We start from the raw sequence: 22,265 nt of genomic DNA on the forward strand, positions 1-22,265 counted from the left end.
ACACCGCTCCGTACGCCTAACACCTGCTGAGCTGCGGTACAACGAGAGCCATCTAGCTACCAGGAACATCATTGAGCACACAATCGGCGTGCTCAAGCAACGGTTCTGTTGTCTGGACCACTCGGGAGGAGCCCTGCAGCACTCGCCTGAGCGAGTCTCCCTCTTCGTTGTTGTGTGCTGCATGCTGCATAACCTGCCAATCCTCAGGACACAGGCAATGCCACCAGGCCTTGAAGCACCACCAGAGGAGGAGGAGGAAGAGGAGGAGGATGATCATCAGCAGCACCAAGGCGGGACGGAGGCCCACAATGTAGAAACTGGAAGGGCCGTCCGTCAACGGCTGATAGCAAGCTGCTTCTAGGCCCCTGCTGAGGAAATGGCTTTTGCCATTGAGAACAACATGAATGAAACCAACCCGCAACCCCTAAGCTGGCCAAGGCAGCAATGATTGCAAAGATCAAACATGTACATTTTGAATACAAAAACTTATTTATTTTACAAACTCTGTGTGTGTCATTTCCTCATGACAAACTAATAGAAAGAAACACAGAAAAACAGTCATTAACATAACTGGTTCTCACAACCTGGAGATAATGTCCAAAACACTAAACAAAAGTTTGAACACGAACCTTGGCCTTTAATAAAAAAATGACCAACATTTTGTCACACCTCCTACTTTTTGCCCTTCGAGGGTGATCTCCTTCCCTTGCGCACTTCCCCCCTTCCCACCCTACTGCTCCTCCGTAATGGGACCCCAGTGGCTGCAGCAAGGCTGGTGGAAGGCTGCTGATTGTCAGAACGTGAGACTGCAGATGCCCTTGAGGGACGGCCTCGACCAGCTCTGGGCCTGGAGGGCCCGCTGCAGACTGCACCAACTCTGCATGGGCGGCAGCAGTCTGTCCTACAGGCGGTGGCAAGTGCAGTGGAGAAGTGACAGTGGAGGCAGCAGGAATGCTGTGATCTTGAGAGAGGACAGCAACTCCCTGCTCGACCGACACACTGGCACTCCCACGGGGCATCACTTCAGCATCCGGAGCAATCTGCTGGAGCACAGATTGCTGGCCTGCTGCGGCACGGTGAGAGCCCTGGGGAAATGTGTCCGAACCAGCAAGGATGGCAGCAGTCAGTGCTCGCGTGGCCTCAATCTGAGTCTGCATGAGAGCAGTCAGAGATGGGGTCACGGTAGCCAGTGACTGAATTGCAACACTAAACATTTGTGTGGCATCCGCCTGTGCTACAGCGAAGTGCTCCACACTCCTTGCCAGTGATTCAATGCATTCGGGCACCCTTCCCACTACACCAATGAGCTCAGTGTGCATGTCCACCGCCTGGGTGTTCATTTCAGCGATCAGCCACTCCTCCTCTGCATCCAGTGCAGTAGGACTCGCTGGCATGCTCTCCCTCCGGGGAGAAGGCCCCGAACTTCCCTACTCCCATCGCGTTGCTGCAGCCTGCTGGGTCCTGGAGCTTCACCCTCATCAGACCATTCCCCCCTGCTCCCCTCCAGGGAAGGCATGTTCCCAGTGTGGGCATGGGCTTCCTTGGGAGAGGGTGGCGCTGATGCTCCGGCTTCATCTTCCTCCTTGCCTGCAGCTTCACTCCCACTGGCAGCTTGAGGGTCCGTCTCCTCAGCTGGTGAATCACCATCTGAAAGCAGGGAGGTACAAGAGTGGCTTTAGCGTGAGGACAGGGTGGCAGTAAGGGAGGAATGAGTGCAGCGATTTAGTAAGTTGGATTGAAAGTGTCAAAGGCTGGTGTTGTGAGGGATAAGTGGAAGGAGAGAGGACAAAAAGGTGATGACCTTACCATTGCTGTCCAGAACGGGGTCGGCCTCTCCAGTGGCGATGGGACCGATCACCTGGCTTGCCACAATCCTGTGGACGTGCTCCTCAAGATCGCTGAGGGGTTGCAGCTGAGGCCGCCCTCCACCCGTCCGTTGCTGCTGTCTCCTATTATGAGATAGCTTGGCCTGCAAGAAAAAGGGCGGCGTCTGAGTAAATATACAGCCATGGTCTTGCCTGATGTTCCTCCCATAGGTGAATAGCCCTTACTGTATGCAGCCATGGTCTTGCCTAATGTGTCTCCCATAGGTGACTAGCCCTTACTGTATACAGCCATGGTCTTGCCTGATGTGCCTCCCATAGATGAATAGCCCTTACTGTATACAACCATGGTCTTGCCTGATGTGCCTCCCATAGGTGAATAGCCCTTACTGTATGCAAAGTGTGGAATGTGCGTGTGTGTTTCATGAGAGGGCCATAGGTGTTGGATGAGTGTTGGGCATTGGGGTTTTAAGACCCTCTGGCCATAGAGTGAGGTTGAGATGGAGGGATGGAGAGGTATTGAAATAAAGCCACTCACCCTGACGACCCGAGTGAGGTCGTTGAACTTTTTTCGACATTGAGTATGGGTCCTGGGCACCATGCTCCTGGAGGAGACGCTCTGTGCCACTGTAAGGGGTTTTCCTCGAGAGGTTTCCCTGAGGTTTCTCTCTCTCGAGGCCTCTCTCTCTTGCACAGTAAACCTTGAGTGGTTCTACCCACTCGCCCCTTAGATTCTATACTCTGGTCTTAGGCGCAGGAACTACAATGTAGAGAAAACTCATGTAGACCAAGTTTGATGAAACAAAATGAAATTTTATTGCATAAGGAAAATTATCAAATCAAATGCAAGCAGATAAGGGAGTACATGGGAGGGAAAAACACACAAACAAATCATAACGACACAGTACTGTTGTGTATGTACCTTTAAGAGAGAACTGCTTTTATACTGTAGTACCGGCAGTGACCACACCTGTATATAAAGCCGTAGCAGGCTTCTCTACTTTCAGTTCCAGCATACCCTCTGTTCAGTAAACACCTGTTATTATCGTTCTCCTGCAGTCCGTGTGTTATTGATACGCGGACACTACACTGGCGACGAGCAGGTTCGAACTCACCTGCAGTACTGCATCACCTCACGGGGATCCATCCCTGAAAAGAAGCTTCTTGGAGGTCGAAGTCAGAGCAATGGGCGTCGACCGCGGGCAACCGCCCAGTGATCCATCGGAGTTCAGAGAATCGCAGGGGAGGCTGTGGAGAGCTGGGCTTGGCTCCCCAGTCAAGGTGTTCCAGCAAATTGTGCTAGAAGCAGGTAGTGCGCTGACCCTTCCAGACTGCGGCGGGCTTGAGCTCGATCGAGCAGCTCTGCAAAGGGGCCGTGCAGCATCGTCGGGAAGGAAAAGAGAGAGAGAGGGTGGAGCGCACAGGGCGCGGTCGGTGCTCAAGAGCCGGGCAGCGTTAGAGAAAAGAGAGACACGCCGAAGCCGCGGGGCGCTGCCATTACTCTTTAGAACGCTAGGAGCAGCGTTGGCAGCAAGGGGAAGAAGGAAAAGCGCGGGAGCCGCCATTTTAATCCATTGGGGAAGAAGGAAAAGCGCGGGAGGCGCCATTTTAAACCACCCAAGATGCCGAAGAGTGGCAGTATCACTGCTTTCGACAACGAAATAGAAGACTGGACCACGTATGTGGAAAGAATTGAAGTGTACTGCAAGGCAAATGAGGTGGCCGATGGAAAGAAGGCGTCGGTATTATTAAATTTGATGGGCGCGAGAACGTACGGCCTATTGCGGAATTTAATTACCCCAGCTAAACCAATGGAGAAAAGCTTTGAAGAGATTGTCAATATCTTACAGGAACATAAAAAAACCCAGCACAAAGATGAGAGCAATGCTGACTATCTTACGGAACTACGCAAGTTATCGAAGCACTGCCAGTTCGGAGCAGGACTGGCAGATACCTTAAGGGATAAGTTTGTCTGCGGGCTCTAGAGTGAAGGAACCCAGAAATGACTACTTTCGGAAAAGGACCTGACGCTAGAAAAGGCTTTCAGCGTGGCAGTATCCTACGAAGCAGCAGCACGGGGAGCTGCGGAAATACAATAGAAACCACAAGAATATAGCACTAACGAAATGGCATATGGAGCAGAAAAGTGCTATCGCTGTGGCAGAACAACCCATGATCAGAAGGACTGCTGGTTTAAGGACAAAGTATGCAGGCAATGTGGAAAAGTGGGACACATAGCAAGAGTCTGCAGGTTGGGAAAGAAAACCAACACTAAAAGAACTACTAAGGAAAAGTACAAGAAAGTAAAAAAAATGACAGACAGTAGTTCAGAAGATCAGGAGAGTGATAATGACTCCAGGAGCAGGAGACTAAGTTGTCTAAAGTTACACAACGTGATCGCAAAGGAGGATCACCGAACCATTTGGGTCACCCTCATGATAGCAGGGTCCCAAGTAAAGATGGAATTGGACACAGGATCAGCCACAACTGTCATGAATCGATGAGACTATGAGAGGCTATTCTCACGCATACCCTTGAAGGACACGTCCATTGTATTGAAGACATATATGGGGCAAAAAGTCTACCCCAGAGGAAAAATAAGGGTGCCCGTTAAATACAACGGCAAGGAAACACAGAAACTGTATCTATATATACTACAAGATGGAGGACCACCATTATTGGGACGTGAATGGATCCGAAAAATACAATTGGATTGACATTCCATTCAGGCGCTAACTGTGGCTGACAAAAAGGATGACGACGTCACACCTGGACGACTGTCAAAAATTCTAATTGACGCGAAAGAGGTGTTCCAACAAGGACTTGGGACTCTAAAAGGAGTAACGGCAACGATAAAAATTGAAGATAACGCACCCAAAATTTTTTAAGGCCAGACCGGTACCGTACGCGATCCGCCCAGCCGTTGAAGCAGAGCTGGAGAGTCTGGAGCATTCGGGTGTGCTGTCCAAGGTGGACTGGAGCGAGTGGGCCACACCCATCGTTCCTGTAATGAAGAAATCATTGAGCAGCACGCCTGGGGAGCCGAAGAAGTTTCGCATCTGTGGGGACTTTAAGGTAACTGTGAACCCAGTCCTGCACACAGTACAATATCCACTTCCACGGATAGAAGATATTTTCGCCTCACTATCTGGAGGGAAATGCTTTACGAAGATTGATCTGGCCCAAGCGTATCTACAAATGGAGGTGGAAGAAGCATCTAGAAAATACCTCACGATAAACACTCACAAAGGTCTTTACCAGTACAACCGACTGGTATTCGGGGTAGCATCAGCCCCGGCTATTTGGCAGAGGGCGATGGAACAAGTCCTGCAAGGGATCCCGGGGACCCAGTGTTATTTGGACGACATCCTGGTTACGGGCGAAAATGACAGTGAACACCTTGCCAACCTGGAGCAGGTGCTCACTAGATTACAAGAATATAGGCTATGAGCCAACCGCCCCAAATGCGAGTTTTTCAGGAGACAAATTTCATATTGTGGCCACATGATTGATGAGGAAGGGTTACATAAGTCCCCAGCCAAAACTGAGGCAGTAGTCAAGGCTTCAGCACCAGAAAATGTGTCGCAACTGAGGTCGTTCCTCGGTTTGGTGAACTACTACCATAAGTTCTTGCCGAATTTATCTACAATTCTGCACCCACTGAACGCCCTGCTGCAAACTGGAGTAGCATGGAAATGGAGTGATGAGTGTAAGCGTGCCTTTCAGAAATGTAAATGCCTAATCACTTCAAAAGAAGTATTGGCCCAATACAATTCAACACTACCGATTCGGTTGGTATGTGATGCGTCTCCCTACGGCATTGGAGTGGTGCTGTCACACAAATTCCATGACGGTTCAGAGAGGCCAATAGCCTTTGCATCGCGCTCGTTAACCTCAGCCGAGCGTAACTACGCCCAGATTGACAGGGAGGTCCTCAGCCTGGTGTGGGGGGTGAAGAAGTTCAATCACTATCTGCACGGGCAGAAATTCACCCTACTGACTGATCATCAGCCTCTGGTCTCCATTTTTAACCCAAAGAAGGGCGTTCCGGTGATGACGGCGCAACGGCTGCAAAGATGGTCCCTTTTTCTAGGGGCACATCAATACGACATCGAGTACAAGGGTACGAAACAGCATGGAAACGCTGATGGGCTGTCGCGCCTACCGTTGCCTACGGAGGAGGAAGCACCTGCAGTGGACCCTGTTGAGATATTCCATTCGACCATAGTCGAATGTCTACCTGTTACAAACTCAAGTATAGAGAAGGAAACCCGAAATGACCCGACACTCTCTCGGGTCTATGATTTGTCGGTGAAGGGATGGCCAGCACATGGCGACTCACTGTTGCCAGCATTCTCGCCAAGGAGAGAACAGCTGTTAGTGTGCCGGGGGACCTTGATGTGTGGATCCCGAGTGGTAATTCCACCCAAGTTGAGAGATAGAGTGCTCAATGAGCTTCATGAGGGTCATCTGGGAGGGGTAAAAATGAAGAGCCTAGCCAGGGCGTTTGTGTGGTGGCCGGGAATCGATAAAGAAATCGAGGATATGACCAAGAGATGCACAGGATGCCAGAAAGTCCAAAACGCTCCACCACAGGCCCCGCTACACCCATGGGAGTGGCCCTCATCTCCATGGCAATGGGTACACATTGATTTTGCTAGTCCATTTATGGACTCAATGTTTTTAATCGCCGTGGATGCACATTCGAAATGGCCAGAGGTCATCAAAATGTCCTCCACCACCACGGAGAAAACTATTGCAGTCCTACGGACCATCTTCACCGAGAATGGCTTGCCAGAACAGATTTGCTCCGACAATGGACCACAGTTTGTGTCCAAGGATTTCCGGAGGTTTTTGAGGAATAATGGGGTAAAATATTACACATCTGCCCTATATCATCCAGCCACAAATGGATTGGCTGAGAGGTTTGTTCAGACCTTTAAAAAAGCAATAAAGGCGATGTATAACGACGACATACCACTACAACACAAGGTGGATAATTTCTTGTTTGCTTACCGGAATGCGACACATGCAGTCACCAACCAAGCTCCAGCCATAATGTTCTTTAACTGAAGGTTAAGATGTCGCCTGGATTTGCTCAAACCAAACATAAGACGAGATGTTGAGGATAAACAATTCCAGCACATCAATGAGAAGCCAACCAGGAGCTTCAAGACAGGGCAACCAGTCTTGGCCCGCAACTACCGAACAGAAAAATGGCAGCCAGGAATGATATGCACACAGCAGGGACCACTAATGTACACAGTGGACGTTGGAGAGAGCATCGTGAGACGCCATGCTGACCAGATTCTAGAGTCACAGGAACAAGTCAAACCCATACCACGAGCATGCGCACCTGGCGATGAACCCGAAGTACAGATTGCGTCTACCTCAGAATCAGTGGTATTGGAAGCTGACGAACCAACCAATGACAATGAGCCAGAATCGACTCCGCCGCAAGAACAGGATACTCGAGAAAGGCGCTATCCAACCAGGATCAGGAAGCCTCCTCAAAGACTGAATTTATAAATGATTACTTCAGTTGATGTATATAGTACAGAGAAAATTGTAATTGTATTTAGTTATTATTTAGTTGTTAAATGGACGTTATGTACTGTTTATCTAAAAGGGGAGGAATTGTTGTGTATGTACCTTTAAGAGAGAACTGCTTTTATACTGTAGTACCGGCAGTGACCACACCTGTATATAAAGCAATAGCAGGCTTCTGTACTTTCAGTTCCAGAATACCCTCTGTTCAGTAAACACCTGTTATTATCGTTCTCCTGTAGTCCGTGTGTTATTGATACACGGACACTACAAGTACTAACTAAAGCAAATACAGGCATCTTATACTCTACAAAGATCATCATGAAATAAGGAAACACACAGAACATCGAGGGACAACAACTCATGTTAATTGTACCCTTAAATCCACCCGCTTATTAAACCTATCTAGATCTGATTGTGAAGGGCCAGAAACATGCTCACCAATCCCACTAGGAAGTGCAAGGTTTTGAAATCGAGTCTGTGTTTGGTCCTTTCATGCGTCTCGTCTCCACGTGGATTGTGGAGCTCCTGCGAGCTGCGCCACACCTCTCTCCTGAGGTGGGGGTCGGGGGCGGCTGGACACCGGCGGGCCTGGATGTCGGCGGGGTCGAGGATTGTCGGCTCGACCCTGGTTAGAGTAGCCTTGGGCTGGCTCCCATCGCTTCTTCAGGTTCCTTTCCTCTCGTCTCCCGAGCCGGGGTGGCTGGAAGGTTTCTTCGCTTGGGACCTTTATTTTTTTGTTTCTTCTCCCAAGCTGGGTCGATGGCCTCTCGTTCCGGCAACGGCCCGGGGCGGTCGATGATCTCCCGATGTGCTTCCCCGGGGTGGAACGCTGGTTTCGAGATGGCCTTCTTGATGTTGGCTTTCTTCTTCCTCCTGCGATTGACTGCTCCTTCTTCTGGGTGTCCGGATTCAAGCTGCGTGTTTCCAGCTCTCCAACCTGGTGTGTCTGACTGTCCCGAGAGCTTGCTGCCGTGTGTGCCTCTCCAAGCTTGCTCCAACTGCCGAAAAGTCTCTCCAGATATACCTTTCTTCCAGAGGCTTCACTTCCCGCCCAAAATCAGGTTAGTCTTTGTTTTATTTCTGGCGGGCTGCGAGCACAGTGGGGTAGCCATTATATTTTAAAATGTCTTAAACGGCTGGTAACAGGCCCATCTCTGGTTTGGAATTACCTCCATTGTTTTTAATGGCCTGCCGATCTCATTACCTAGTCCTGGGTGCTGTTCTCATGTAAATGAAATTGTCCCCTTTTGTCTGGGGCAACATCTTGATGGCTTCTGTCTCCAGGCCGATCTTGACTAGATCTGCATCTAATCCATATGCATACCTGTGGGTCTGGTTTCGTTCTCTCAGAAACGGCTTCCAGAACTTACTGTGGGTTGAATCCACAAATCTGTCTGAGGTTGCGCAGGAACCATTTTAAAGTGTCCCAATAAGCTGGTCACATGGTATGGTGGCCATTTTGTATGCCCCTTTTTCTGGGCTTCTTTTAAAACAGTCTTTAAAATCATGGCCTCTTCTGCCATTTGACCCTTATTAATATAAAATCCAATTTTGCGAATCCTACACTACCCCCTGATGATACTGTAACTTGGTTGAAGTATCATAATTCTGGGTGAGCAAAATTTTCTGACTTTCCACAATCTAACCATCCCCAGTATTTACCTATCTATGACCCCACGGCACATGCATTTCCCATTTCAGAAAAATCTAGTGTACATTAAGCATCTATAGATGGCAATACCTTGGAGTTAAAAATCTAACAACTTACTTCCAGGCGTGGAGGGGTCCTTATACCCCTACATCACCTAGTGCATACACATTACCTTCTAATAATGACATCACATCTAATTCAAATGCAATAATAAAAATAAAGTACATACACGAAAAATTCAAGATACACATGAATACATATCAAAAATAGTACAGAGGAGGGAGGGAAATCTTTAACTTTATACAAAGCAGCAAAATCTAAACGGGTGTCTCTTCTTCTACCCGCACATAATGCTCCCTCCATTCCCCTCTATTCTCATACTTTTGCGAGTGTTTGACCTTCTTACAGTGTACAAACAACAAACAAACTACAATGACAACCTGGCACACTACAAGAATGTGGGAGGCTATCCTAATCCAGGAAGGGACTTCTATATTAGTGAACAGGTCCCACCATGGTGGGGTCACTATGTCCAATATGTCTGCCCCTATCTCTAGAGTCTTCTGCTCCAGTGTGTAGAAGTGTTTCTGTGAAACAACGACGGCTTTTAATATCTTGGTGAGGTGTTCAGGGAGAGGGGGAATGATATATCCAAAATGTGCAACGAATCGCTGCAAATCGGTGAAATTCTCTTTCACAGTGATGTGAACAGTGGAAGGTTCAGGAATGGGGACAATTCACTCTTGGGCCACTTGAACTTCTGCCCTGGGCTTGAAACAGAAGCTGCTGTCACTCACCGGACACCAGCCGTGCTGTCCATGCTGGTAGTGGGGCGCTGCAGTGGTGACACAGTATGTCCCACCTCCTATATATGCCACCTGCGGGGGCACATGGCCTTGTGCCATTGCCTCCATGGTGCAATTTATAGGCTTCGCGCCAGCAGTTCTGAACCCGCACTGTGATTTTGAATGGGCATTCAAGTGCTGGGGACACAGGATGATGTGTGCTCCCCGGCTCCCGCACCCCGAGAGGTCGGTACCCGTCATTGCATGCTCCCATCGAATGACGTGAGGTGGGACCCCCGTGTAGCGAATGTGCGCACCCCCCTGAATGACTCCAATGTTCTCCACCCTGTATACCGGGGCGGGTTTTGCTGTCTTCCCCATCACCGACATTCTTACCACTATACCCATAATGGTGTGATTAGACCATCCACAGTCCACTGGGACTGGGTAGGCCTCTGAAGCTAGTCTGAGCTGGCACGGACTCAATGTATTCTCAAAAGGGCGGAGGGCTGTGAGGTGCTTGTTGCTGATCCAGGAGGGGACTAAGCCTTGCTTTAAATCCTCCAGATTACTGCAGCCCTCGCCCAGTAACCACGCCCCGTATAGCACACAAGCTTCGTTCTGCGCAGCCTGATCGGACGCATTCCGATCCTCCCTGATGAGAGCATTTACCATTCTGGCGTGTTTCTCCAGCTCAGCTATTATCTCTTTTAAGTGTAGTGTCATGGCCTGGCCCTCATGTAACTCAGAACCCACTACCTTATTCTCATCAGTCAGTATCTTTCTTAGCTGTGTTTTTAAACCATTAATCTGGGTTTGCAGCTCCACGTCATCCAGTGTGTTGATGACGGAAGTTCCTGTATTAAAAGCTGTGAAAATATCATTTACTGCACCCCTTCTTTGCCTCCCTATTCTGTCCAAGACCTCATGTGGTGTGGTGTACAATTCGGCTCTGTCGACATCGGCAAAGTCGAATTCGTAAAACTGTTTAAACATGTTTGTTAACAGGACCTGGTATAATTGCTCCGTTTCCCTGGGGCACCACGCTGGCAATCGTACCTTGGTGAGGGTTAAAATCACCGAAGCCACCGTGTAGTGGACCCCTTGGTACAGTACCTGATCTGTGGGTACCAATACCAATCCGTTCCCGGGTCCCTTTGTCGTGGTGGGGCACCCTTCCTTGAGGGCTTTAGCTACCGAAACTGTGGGCAGGGGCTTGCGGCGTCGGGTGATGAGCTCCATGGCGTTTACTGGGATCTGAGAGTATGGGACTCCGCACGCCCGTGAGCTGACGTCCCACCTCATTCCTTGTCCAGCACCCTGCCACTGCCTTTGGAAAAACATGGAGATGCCTGTGGGGCAAGCGCGTTCTGAACCCCACATACAGATGTAGATCCCCTCATCTGGTTCCCACCATTTGTCCCAACAGACACTCAACCCCCCGTGTGTTCCCGTTATTGTCCGATGGGTGTTATTACCCAATCTCTCCTATTCCATGGTGGAATTCTTCATGGTGCTGCTCAACTTGCGCAGCCACCACCAGCGGTCCAAAGGTACATTTCCCAAACAGTTCAAGCAAATCTTCTTGCCCACGGTGACGCTGATCCTGGGCGCAATGATCCACACCCTGGGGCACATCAGACGTTTCTCTGTATGCAAACCCCGTCTGGCTGGAGTATTCAGAAGAGTTCGACCCCAGCCAGCCTGGCCATCTCCCTTCATGGAAGTAGGCGGCAGTCCCTTCAGCGTCCCGTGAGCCGGTTCCATCAGTCGCGATGGGACCTCTATTTCCAGAGCACCCATAAACGGTGGAGTCCTTGGTGCGGCCCCGATAGGCCCAGCTCCATCCGACCATCACGAACGCGACGAGGATCCCTCTCATCTTTACTGGTTTCTGCAACAAATCAAACAATATAGCCAGGCTCCCGAGAGATTCTGGCTTAGGTGACGGCATGATCGGGTCTTTCGACCTCGATCCAAAAATACACACACACATATACTGGGCAGATTTAAAACTACTTAAACTCTAATCATTTTAATATTTACACACCTTAAACTTAAACTTAAATTAAACTTATGTACAGCGCTGCCCGTCCCCGGGCGGCTTGCCTAATCCCTGATCGGACTGCAGCTTGCCGCTCCCTGTGGCGGGGCTGCAGTGACCTGTGGCTCTGGACTGCAGCTCGCCGCTCCCTGTGGCAGGGCCGCAGTGACCTGTGGCTCTGGACTGCAGCTCGCCGCTCCCTGTGGCGGGGCTGCAGTGACCTGTGGTTCTGGTTCCCCGCAGCCTTTTGCTGTTAAACGGGGACTGTGTTTTTTCATGGATTTCTGAAGTCGGCGTCTACTGGGAGTGGGGGACTCGGGCCAAGGTTTTACAGGCTGAGGCGTTCGAGTCGACCTGCGAAAAGGTACTTTGGGCGTGGCTCCCTTAGCGAGTGGACCTTCGGGTGGGACCTTAGCTCTCACAGCCCGTGGCTCTTCCACGACTGTAGGCTTCGGCTCCCTTCCCTCAGGCTCCGCCCCTTTGGGATTCGGGCAGGCTCCCTTGGCGAGTGGACCTTCGGGTGGGACTTCAGCTCTCACAGCCCGTGGCTCTTCCACGATTGTAGGCTTCGGCTCCCTCCCCTCAGGCTCCACCCCTTCGGGAATTGGGTCTGTGGCAGACGGCCCCTCCTCACCTGTCCCTACAGGTGGAGAATCTCTGCCCCCAATTTCTACCTCTCCCACGCTCGAGTCGAGGGCGGGACCTCCGTCCTCCGACTCCACCTCTTCCAGAATCGTGTCGAGGGCGGGACCTTGTTGTTCGGGTCCCTCCTCGTCCGAGTCCCAGGCCATCGGAGAAACCTCCCCCCAGATGGGCGGGACCTCTTTTCCTTCCAAGCAGGCTACAACGCCAGCTTGTGTGGTCTGTGACTCATCGCGCGCCTCAGGCTGAGGATCTTTATTCTCAGACCTGGCTTCGGTTGCTGGTACTCTTGCACCCGGTTTAAACAGTTTGCACCGCTTCATGCAAAACCACTTGTTGCGTCGGGACACCTTCACTGTGCGAGTGGTGTAGACTGGCGGATTTTGCACCGATTCCGGCTCATCCTCCTGGTCTACGGTTCTCTCGCCAGCGCATAGGGTTAGACCCAAGAATTTTACTTCTCGCCGGCCAACCCGTGCCTTCGTAGGGGTTTCCTTAACACACTCTATCTCCTTCACACTCGTACCCTCTCCCCAGAGACAATGATTTCTCAGGTCCACGTAGGCTACCAAGAAATCAGACCCCAGGACTCCCGTTCCACCTCCCACCTCCCACTTCATCAGGGTACACTTCCACGTGGTGCGGAGTGGTCCTAAACGAATGGAGAGGGGAAGGGAATGTGCGCCAGCCTGTTCTTCGCCCGTGAAGCCCGACAGAAGATATGGGACCCCGGTGGACAGAGGCGAGGCGGTGGGGTTATCTGCGTGAATTTAGGTGCACGACGCTCCCGTATCCAGTAGATAGGTTCCCTTCACCTCCTCCACCTCCATCTCCACGAGGGGTCGTCTCCATACATCATATCGCAGCGCACACAGGTAGACGGGCTGCACCGACTCTAGTCATTTGGGCACAGCGATCGGAGTTTCGGGAGCGACAAGGCCGGTGGTAACAGCTATTTTCCCCTGCGAGGTCATCAGAGACCGCATTGTCTGTATGATTGACTCAATCGCAGCGGGATTCATAACCGCACCAGCTCCTTGTGCTGGGGCAGGAGCTATGGCTTGGGTTTGGGCTGGAGCTGGGGCAGTGGTCTGGGCTTGGACTTGGGCTGCGGGAAATCTCCCTTTATTATCCTTCCACGGATTTCTACAGTCCTTGCGCCAATGTCCATCCTTCCCACACCCGTAGCAATTGAGCTTGGCCTGGACAGGGCGATTCCCCTCCTGACGCCACGCCTGCTTGCTTGGGGCTGCAGGTTTTGCCTCATGCACTTTTCCCTTCTGGGGTGGTGTTTCCTGACCTCTGCAATTCTTATACGCTACATTAAGCTGACGGAGTACCGTCTCTTCCATGACACCGGGACCTTGGGGATCAAACCATGATCTGGCTAGGGCCCGTATCTCTGGCAAGCTGTTGGTGACCAAGCAACGGAGCCAATGAACCCGCTGTTCATTGCTCATTAAAGCCCGTTCAGGCATACCCGGACAGCTGCGTCGATATACTGGCCACAGCCTTTCTGTGAAAACCCGTGGGGGTTCTCCAGATAGCTGCACGGTCCCTTCTACGCGGTCGAATGGACTACCGTCATCCACTCCCATTACTTCTAAAACTTCCTCCCTGAGATCCGCATACCCTTTCCATCCCCTCTTACCATCCTCTGAGAGGCACTGAAGGATTGTGGGATCCAGGGAGAAAAGCAACAGTTTTACCTGTTCCTGTTCGTCACAGTCGTTAATGGCTGCTGTTTCCTCTATCTCCCTGAAGTGAATCGAGGGATCTCCCTTTACTGTGAGTCGTGTGAGGTGGCTCACCATGGACCTTAATTGTGGGCCAGCGTAGGGCACCACGAGCTGGTTCTGGTGGGGTCCGATACTGCCATCGACAGCGTTGGGACCGAACCTCTGGTGCCAAGCGGGACACATCGGTGCCGGTCCCGGCTTTGCGACCAGTGGTTCTTCCACACACTCCACCTCAGCTACCTCCTCTTTCGCTACCCCCTCCTTTTCCGACCAAGTCTCACTATAGCTCGGCGGAGCTGAGGGCTCGGTGGCTGGTATCACAATTACCTCAGCTGGAATCGGCTGTTTAGATTTCTTTAAAAAGTCCATGAGGCTGGTTTTCGGGCTGATGAGACACACCATGCCTCTTGCCTTAACCAGAGCCGTTCTTAGGTCCTCTATGGTCTTTTGGCAGGGTCCGTGGTCTGTGCTCTCAAACCCGTGCTCGAGGGCTAGCTTGTAAGCTGCCTTAACCTCCACTACTCTCTCCTCCTGCGCTCTTAGCTGTTGTGCGAGGCGGGCGCTTTTCTCCCATATCCTCGTTTCATTAATCTTTGCCTCAGTAACCTGGCACTCCAGGTACTCTATCCTAGCCTGATGTTGACTAGCTACCATTTGGTGTTCCTGATTCAGCGCGTGAAGCGCTGTGATGAGTTTTTCCCCACCCCTGGCCTTTTCCTCTATCTCTGCTGCCTGGGTTGTGATCTTGGCTGCCTGTGCTGCAATGACCCGGTCCAAGATCTGGACCTGCTTCTTGTAACACATCAGCCACACTGCCTTTTCCACTGACTTCTTATGCTCTTTGCTCTCTGTCCACCTGATGGCTGGGTCCACCGGACGCCCATCCAGCAAGAGATCGGAAATCCACTGTTTAGTGAGATTTACCTTGCCAAAGACATAATCCGCTATCCTCTCATCCATTGCATTTCGACCATTCAAACTTGGATCTACTACATTGCAATCCTGCTGCCAGAGTCCTGCCGTGGTCGCCATTTTCTGTAAGGGGTTTTCCTCGCGAAGTTTCCCTGAGGTTTCTCTCTCTAGAGGCCTCTCTCTCTTGCACAGTAAACCTTGAGTGGTTCGACCCACTCGCCCCTTAGATTCTGTATTCTGGACTTCGGCGCAGGAACTACAATGTAGAGAAAACTCGTGTAGACCAAGTTTGATGAAACAAAATGAAATTTTATTGCATAAAGAAAATTATCAAATCAAATGCAAGCAGATAAGGGAGTACATGGGAGGGAAAAACACACAAACAAATCATAATGACACAGTACTAACTAAAGCAAATACAGGCATCTTATACTCTACAAAGATCATCATGAAATAAGGAAGCACACGGAACATCGAGGGACAACAACTCATGTTAATTGTACCCTTAAATCCACCCCCTTATTAAACCTATCTAGATCTGATTGTGAAGGGCCAGAAGCATGCTCACCAATCCCACTAGGAAGTGCAAGGTTTTGAAATCGAGTCTGTGTTTGGTCCTTTCAGGCGTCTCGTCTCCACGTGGATTGTGGCGCTCCTGCGAGCTGCGCCACACCTCTTTCCTGAGGTGGGGGTCGGAGGCGGCTGGACACCGGCGGGCCTGGATGTCGGCGGGGTCGAGGATTGTCGGCTCGACCCTGGTTAGAGGAGCCTTGGGCTGGCTCCCATCGCTTCTTCAGGTTCCTTTCCTCTCGTCTCCCGAGCCGGGGTGGCTGGAAGGTTTCTTCGCTTGGGACCTTTATTTTTTTGTTTCTTCTCCCAAGCTGGGTCGATGGCCTCTCGTTCCGGCAACAGCCCGGGGACGGTCGATGATCTCCCGATGTGCTTCCCTGGGGCGGAACGCCGGTTTCGAGACGGCCTTCTCGATGTTGGCTTTCTTCTTCCTCCTGCGATTGACTGCTCCTTCTTCTGGGTGTCCGGATTCAAGCTGCGTGTTTCCAGCTCTCCAACCCGGTGTATCTGACTGTCCCTAGAGCTTGCTGCTGTGTGTACCTCTCCAAGCATGCTCCAACTGCCGAAAAGTCTCTCCAGATATACCTTTCTTCCAGAGGCTTCACTTCCCGCCCAAAATCAGGTTAGTCTTTGTTTTATTTCTGGCGGGCTGCGAGCACAGTGGGGTAGCCATTATATTTTAAAATGTCTTAAACGGCTGGTAACAGGCCCATCTCTGGTTTGGAATTACCTCCATTGTATTTAATGGCCTGCTGATCTCATTATCTAGTCCTGGGTGCTGTTCTCATGAATATGAAATTGTCCCCTTTTGTCTGGGGCAACATTTAGATGGCCTCTGTCTCCAGGCCGATCTTGACTAGATCTGCATCTAATCCATATGTATACGTGTGGGTCTGGTTTCGTTCTCTCAGAAACGACTTCCAGAACTTACTGTGGGTTGAATCCACAAATGTGTCTGAGGTTGCGCAGGAACCATTTTAAAGTGTCCCAATAAGCTGGTCACATGGTATGGTGGCCATTTTGTATGCCCCTTTTTCTGGGCTTCTTTTAAAACAGTCTTTAAAATCACGGCCTCTTCTGCCATTTGACCCTTATTAATATAAAATCCAATTTTGGAAATCCTACTCCACCTCCCTCCACACTCTGCTGTAATCGCGTGGCAAAGGCCTCCTGCCACTCTCTGGGTACAGTATTGATCTTCTGCACTCCACCGCGCCAACCAGAGCCTCCAAGGCCCGCTCACTGAAGTGCTGTGCTCGCTCCCTGGCCCTCTCCATAGTCCTTGGCTGCAAGATTTAGGCACAGGTCTCTCCAGGCCGAGATTCAAGACTCCAATGAGCAGGGTTTGGCTGGAGAGCAAGATTGACCCTCCCCTTTAAGAACTGTGTGGCACCATTGTGTCTGTGTTCCATCGCTAACTGACAGCACCTGTGCTGCGCCCACGCTTTGAGTTAGCACCTCGCTCCTCGGCCTTTGCACCTTAAGACAGGTGTGTAGCACCTGATTTAGCGCTCCAATCAACTCCGGGGGCGATAAAAGCCAAGTTTGCAGTCGGAGGCGATAATTAGCGCCAGGCGCTAAACTTGGTGCACGGCCGATAATCGCAACCCAAACGGGGCGATACTGAATTTTTCCCCCTTGGTGTTTTAAGCAAGACGTGGGCCAAAGGGATAGTTGAGTGAACAGGAGTCAAGGGAGAAAGAGGTAGATCTCACGGAAGAGATAAGCTTCAAGAGGGTATGGGGAAGAGATGGAAGAGAAGCTGTAGATTGGCAGGGGTATTGAGGTTGGGTTGGTGGGAGACGGATAGATCAGGACCAGTGGGACAAAGAGTGGGTAGGTAGCAGCAGAGGCAACTGCATGGTTGTTGCAATGTAATGAAATCCATGAGCTGTTATGGCTGTGAGCCCTAACTGGCAGGAGAGAGGATGGTGGTTGAGTGTTTGGAGAGGTTGCACTTGTGCATTAGTGAGTTTGAAGGGATAATTACTAGTCGTGCTCCAAGCTGGGTCTTGAAAGACAGTGTACGACCGCACCTTGTATTGTTCCTTCATTTCGGTATCCCGCAAGACATCTTTTGAGATTGTCTATGGAGACAGTTTTAAGAATACGCTTGCCATTCGGCTGGTTAATATGTATTTTAACTGTACTTTTGTTAATAACAGTATGTATTTGAACAGGTTTTTTCCACTTCGGTCTTAAACCAGGTTTTTGCTCGAACTACTTTTCCTGTACCCATTCTCCTGTTATGGGTTGCCATGCTTTATTTGTTAATTTTTTCTGCCTATTTGCCTCCCTTATCCTCTGATCAATTCGATGAATCGCCTCTGTTACTTCTTTTTAAAAATCTAACTGTTGCTGTCGGGTCAAGGAATCAAAGAGTGTAGAGGCAATAAAAGAACTATGGGTAAGTGGTGTATGCATCTCAACCCCATACATCAGATAATATGGAGTTTTAGGGGACACTGTCCCTGATGCAGATGCGGGCACATTATTGAATGATAGCTGCACCTCCGGAATGATGGTGGTCCACTTATTCCCTCTGATTCTCAACAGTTTGACCAATAGCTATTTTACCTCCTGGTTTTTCCGTTGATTGCGGATGACATGGCGTGCTGTGCTCTAACCCAATCCCACTTTGTTCGCAGTAGTCTTTGAAGGCCTTGGAGACAAAGGGCTGGATTTTCATTCAGAAGTCGGGAAGGAGGCGGGACTACAACTTTCGGGTTGTAGTCGCGTCTCCATCGAGATGCGGCCAATCCACGTGATTTTCACTTGATTGACCTTGTTGAGCCCGCCCAGCGGGCTCAGCAGGCCAATTAAGGGCCACCCGGCAACAGGTGACATCACAGACTGAAATTTCATCTGTCAAGATGTTTCGACAGATGAAATATCAGTGTTTCACAGCTGTTTGAAGCTGTCAAACACTGACAGTCTTACTTCTAACCTGAGTCCTTCTACGCAGACTCAGTTAGAAATCTCACCGGCACTGAAAGCTGCAGGCTGTCACTTTTGACAGATCGCAGCCATTCTGCTTTCTGTGCCGGCTGAATGATGGATTCCTGAAGCCTAGAGGAAGGAAGGCTGTAAAGGTAAGTACAGGTAATTTAAACTTCTTTACACACTTTACACACAGCAAACACACTTTCCTTTGCACTCATGCACCCATCACTCACCTGAACACCGACATCTCGACCCCTCCAAGTCCTTCAACCAGACGGCCCGACTCCTCTAACCTGGCGTGGTTTGGAGCCGTCGGGAATCCCACACGACAACCTTCAAAATAGGGATTAGACTAAAAACTGCCTGTTAACTACCTGTTAACAGGCAGTTCATTGGCACTAATCCCTTCCCGCCTTGGGTCGGCAGGTCCCAGTGCGGGGCGGGTACCCGCCTCCTTTGAAACTTACATGGAGGCGGGTTTTGGGCGGGATGGTGTTGGGACCCCCGAATTCGGGATTTTCGCCACCCACACGCCTAAAAGCCCGCCTCACGGCACACTGAAAATCGACCCCATAGGCTCCGCCATGATCGGAGTGTAAGATTTTGGGTGCACCTGCTACAGTAATTATGCCAGAAATAGCTGTGGCAAGTGCGTTTTCTGAAACAGGTTTTGTGGGGACCAGCCAGCAGAAGGAAGTGCATCCACCTACACAAATGAGAATATGTCTATATCCCAAAGATGGGGAAAGTGGTCCAATAAAGTCAATAAATAATTTTCCCATTGGCTCATTAGCTTTCACAGGAGCTAATGGTGGTGGCTTAATTAGTGATGACTTATTGGTTAAATAGCATGGCTCACAATTTGCCATGTATGTTTTACAAGCCTTAAGCATGCCTGGCCACCAATATAAGGGAGTCAATTTGCAGGATGTTGTTCTGGCTCGACATTGTGCTTGACTTATGTCCTTGTGAGCTTCTTTGACAAGCTGTTCTCGTTTGTGTCTCGGGGGTACCTCTCAGTTTCCCTTGGGCAACTTAACGAGCACAATACCCGTAGGGGTTTCCGAGTAAAAGTACTTTGGTGGATATCCTCGTGGATTCTCTTTTGTTGGATCTAATAGCTGAATCAGTTCCTCATCCCGATTAGCTACCTGTTCTGCCCTATTGATTACACTAACATTGGCAGGCTCCTCTCGAGGGGGTGTCATGCAGACTGAACGTTTCGCTTGTTCGTCTGCAAGGCTGTTTCCTTTTGAGTGTACTGTCCCAGTGGTATGCCCGTTTACATGAATCACCTGACAATTCTGTTTCTCCATTCTCGAACGCACAATGACTTATGTTTTATGGGCTTACCCTTATGATTGGTAAAATTTGTTTGTTCCCAGAAAACTAGATCTTTCTTATATCCTCTTTTATAGAAGTCACTATCCGTGCAGATTAGTGTGGGTTTAATAGGGTCTGCCTTTTCTAAAGCATACTGTAATGCTGCGGCTTCAGCATGTTGTGTTGTCTTATGGCCAAGGGGTATAGACAGTAATTCTTCTGGATAAAAAGAATAGGAATCTCAAAAAGTCCCTACTACTATCCCCATCCCAGCTGAGGATTGTTGGGATGTCCCTTTTTTAATCGTCATTGACGATCCATCACAGTAAATGACTTGATGGTATTTTATAAGCAGTTTCATAGGTATTTGTCTGATTCCCTCCTCCGTATCATCATCCTCCATGATGGGGAGATGCTCTATCTTTCCACATTGATTATGGTGGTGTTCTAGATAAGGGTAGTATCTATTAATGAGTTGCTCGAGGAGGTCTTTGCCTCCCCCTTCTAGGCAAGTTCGATCAAGCTGTGTCCGAACATGTTTTTCCCTGTCATCCTGGTCTATGGATGCTTCTACAGGTCTGGTTGAAATTTTAAGGTAATGTTTCATGTCTGGTTGTCCTATAATGAGGGAACAGGTATATTGTGGTAACAGTCCTACATCTAGGGTCACCAAGATTCCATATATAGTAATAGGTATTTTGTAAAAATTAATTATTTTGGTTTTGTCTTGTGTGAATCCCCCTAATTATTTTTTTTTACAAATTGGGCTCCCCAAATCTGTCCATTTAGTTTTTATAATTGCAGGATCTAATACAGTGTAATCAGCTCCCGTATCAAACAGGGCCTTCACTTGTGTGTTTGTGGGCAAGGTTGCCAGAGCATAGGGGAATTCAAGATGCCCTGGCTGGGTGCCAGGCCTCCAATCCTGGGATTGTTCATCCTCAGGATCCTGAGTTTCATTTGCTGCTTTGTCTTTAATTATTTTAACTGATTTTTCTTCCTCCCTCTTGGGGGTATCATGTTTTCCAGATCCCTGAGTGGGTTTATCGGACCGTTTATTATCTTGACGGTCCTCCTGTTGGGGTGGACGTTGGTTCTGCTGGGAATCTTTTTGATCCCCATTTCAGTTTTCTCGGCATCCTCCCATGGCTCTCTGATAGTTTTGGCCAGTATAAAAGCTGTCCCCATAGGGAGTCCACTGTCCTTCACTTTCCTTTCGAGGTCTAGCCCCTCGTCTATCCCATCTTTCTGGGGAGAAATCTTTCTCGTATTGTGGGCAGGTTGGGGGTGTAAACCTTCTGGAATACCCTCTTGGGAGTTCCGAGCCACGGGTTTGTGTCTGGGCAGGGTGGACTTGAGACTTGGGTCTATACAGTCCTTCTTTCTGAGTACCAAAGGGAGCTTCTCTGTTTTTATATCCCTAGTTTCTGATCTCATTATAGGTTTAGTTTGGGGTAGACCTAAGAGGTCATGATTTAATTGGATAATGTGATTGACATTATCCCATCTTTGTTGGTTATCTCGATAATCGTTTAGAGCACCCTCACAGGCAAGTTTGAGGGCTGTATTTTGGTATTGATTGGCCAGGCAACCATGGGCAATGTCCCAGTTATCCTGTGTAAGTACTTTGCCTAATCTGTAGGCAGCTACCAGCCCTTTAGTTGTGGCTATAATAGTGATTATTTCCTTGATGGAACCCATTACATGCCCTCCCTGAGTTGCCGTGAGAACATAAGCATATAATTGAACCCAGTTGTTACACTGGTTTAATGGGGGAATTAAGTCTGAACTTAGTATCATTTGTAGTAGTTGCCTCAGGTGTTGGGCATTCCAATCTTGGCAACAGGTTTCCAATTTATCAAGGTGAGTTGGAATCCAGCAGGTTTTTTCCTGGCTGGTGTTTCCCGGTCTACCACACATTGGGGGTGATTTTCATTCAGAAGTCGGGAAGGAGGCGGGACTACAACTTTCGGGGTTGTAGCCCCGCCTCCATCGAGATGCGGCCAACCCACGCGATTTTAACTTGATTGACCTTGTTGAGCCCACCCAGTGGGCTCAGCAGGCCAATTAAGGGCCACCCGGCAACAGGTGACGTCACAAATTGAAATTTCATCTGTCAAGATGTTTTGACAGATGAAATATCAGCGTTTCACAGCTGTTTGAAGCTGTCAAACACTGACAGTCTTACTTCTAACCCGAGTCCTTCTACACAGACTCAGTTAGAAATCTCAGTGGCACAGAAAGCTGCAGGCTGTCACTTTTGACAGTTTGCAGCCATTCTGC

Source organism: Somniosus microcephalus, chromosome 21, assembly GCF_052327205.1.
Source record: "Somniosus microcephalus isolate GS21.2 chromosome 21, FLI_Smic_1.0, whole genome shotgun sequence".
NCBI lineage: Eukaryota > Metazoa > Chordata > Chondrichthyes > Squaliformes > Somniosidae > Somniosus > Somniosus microcephalus.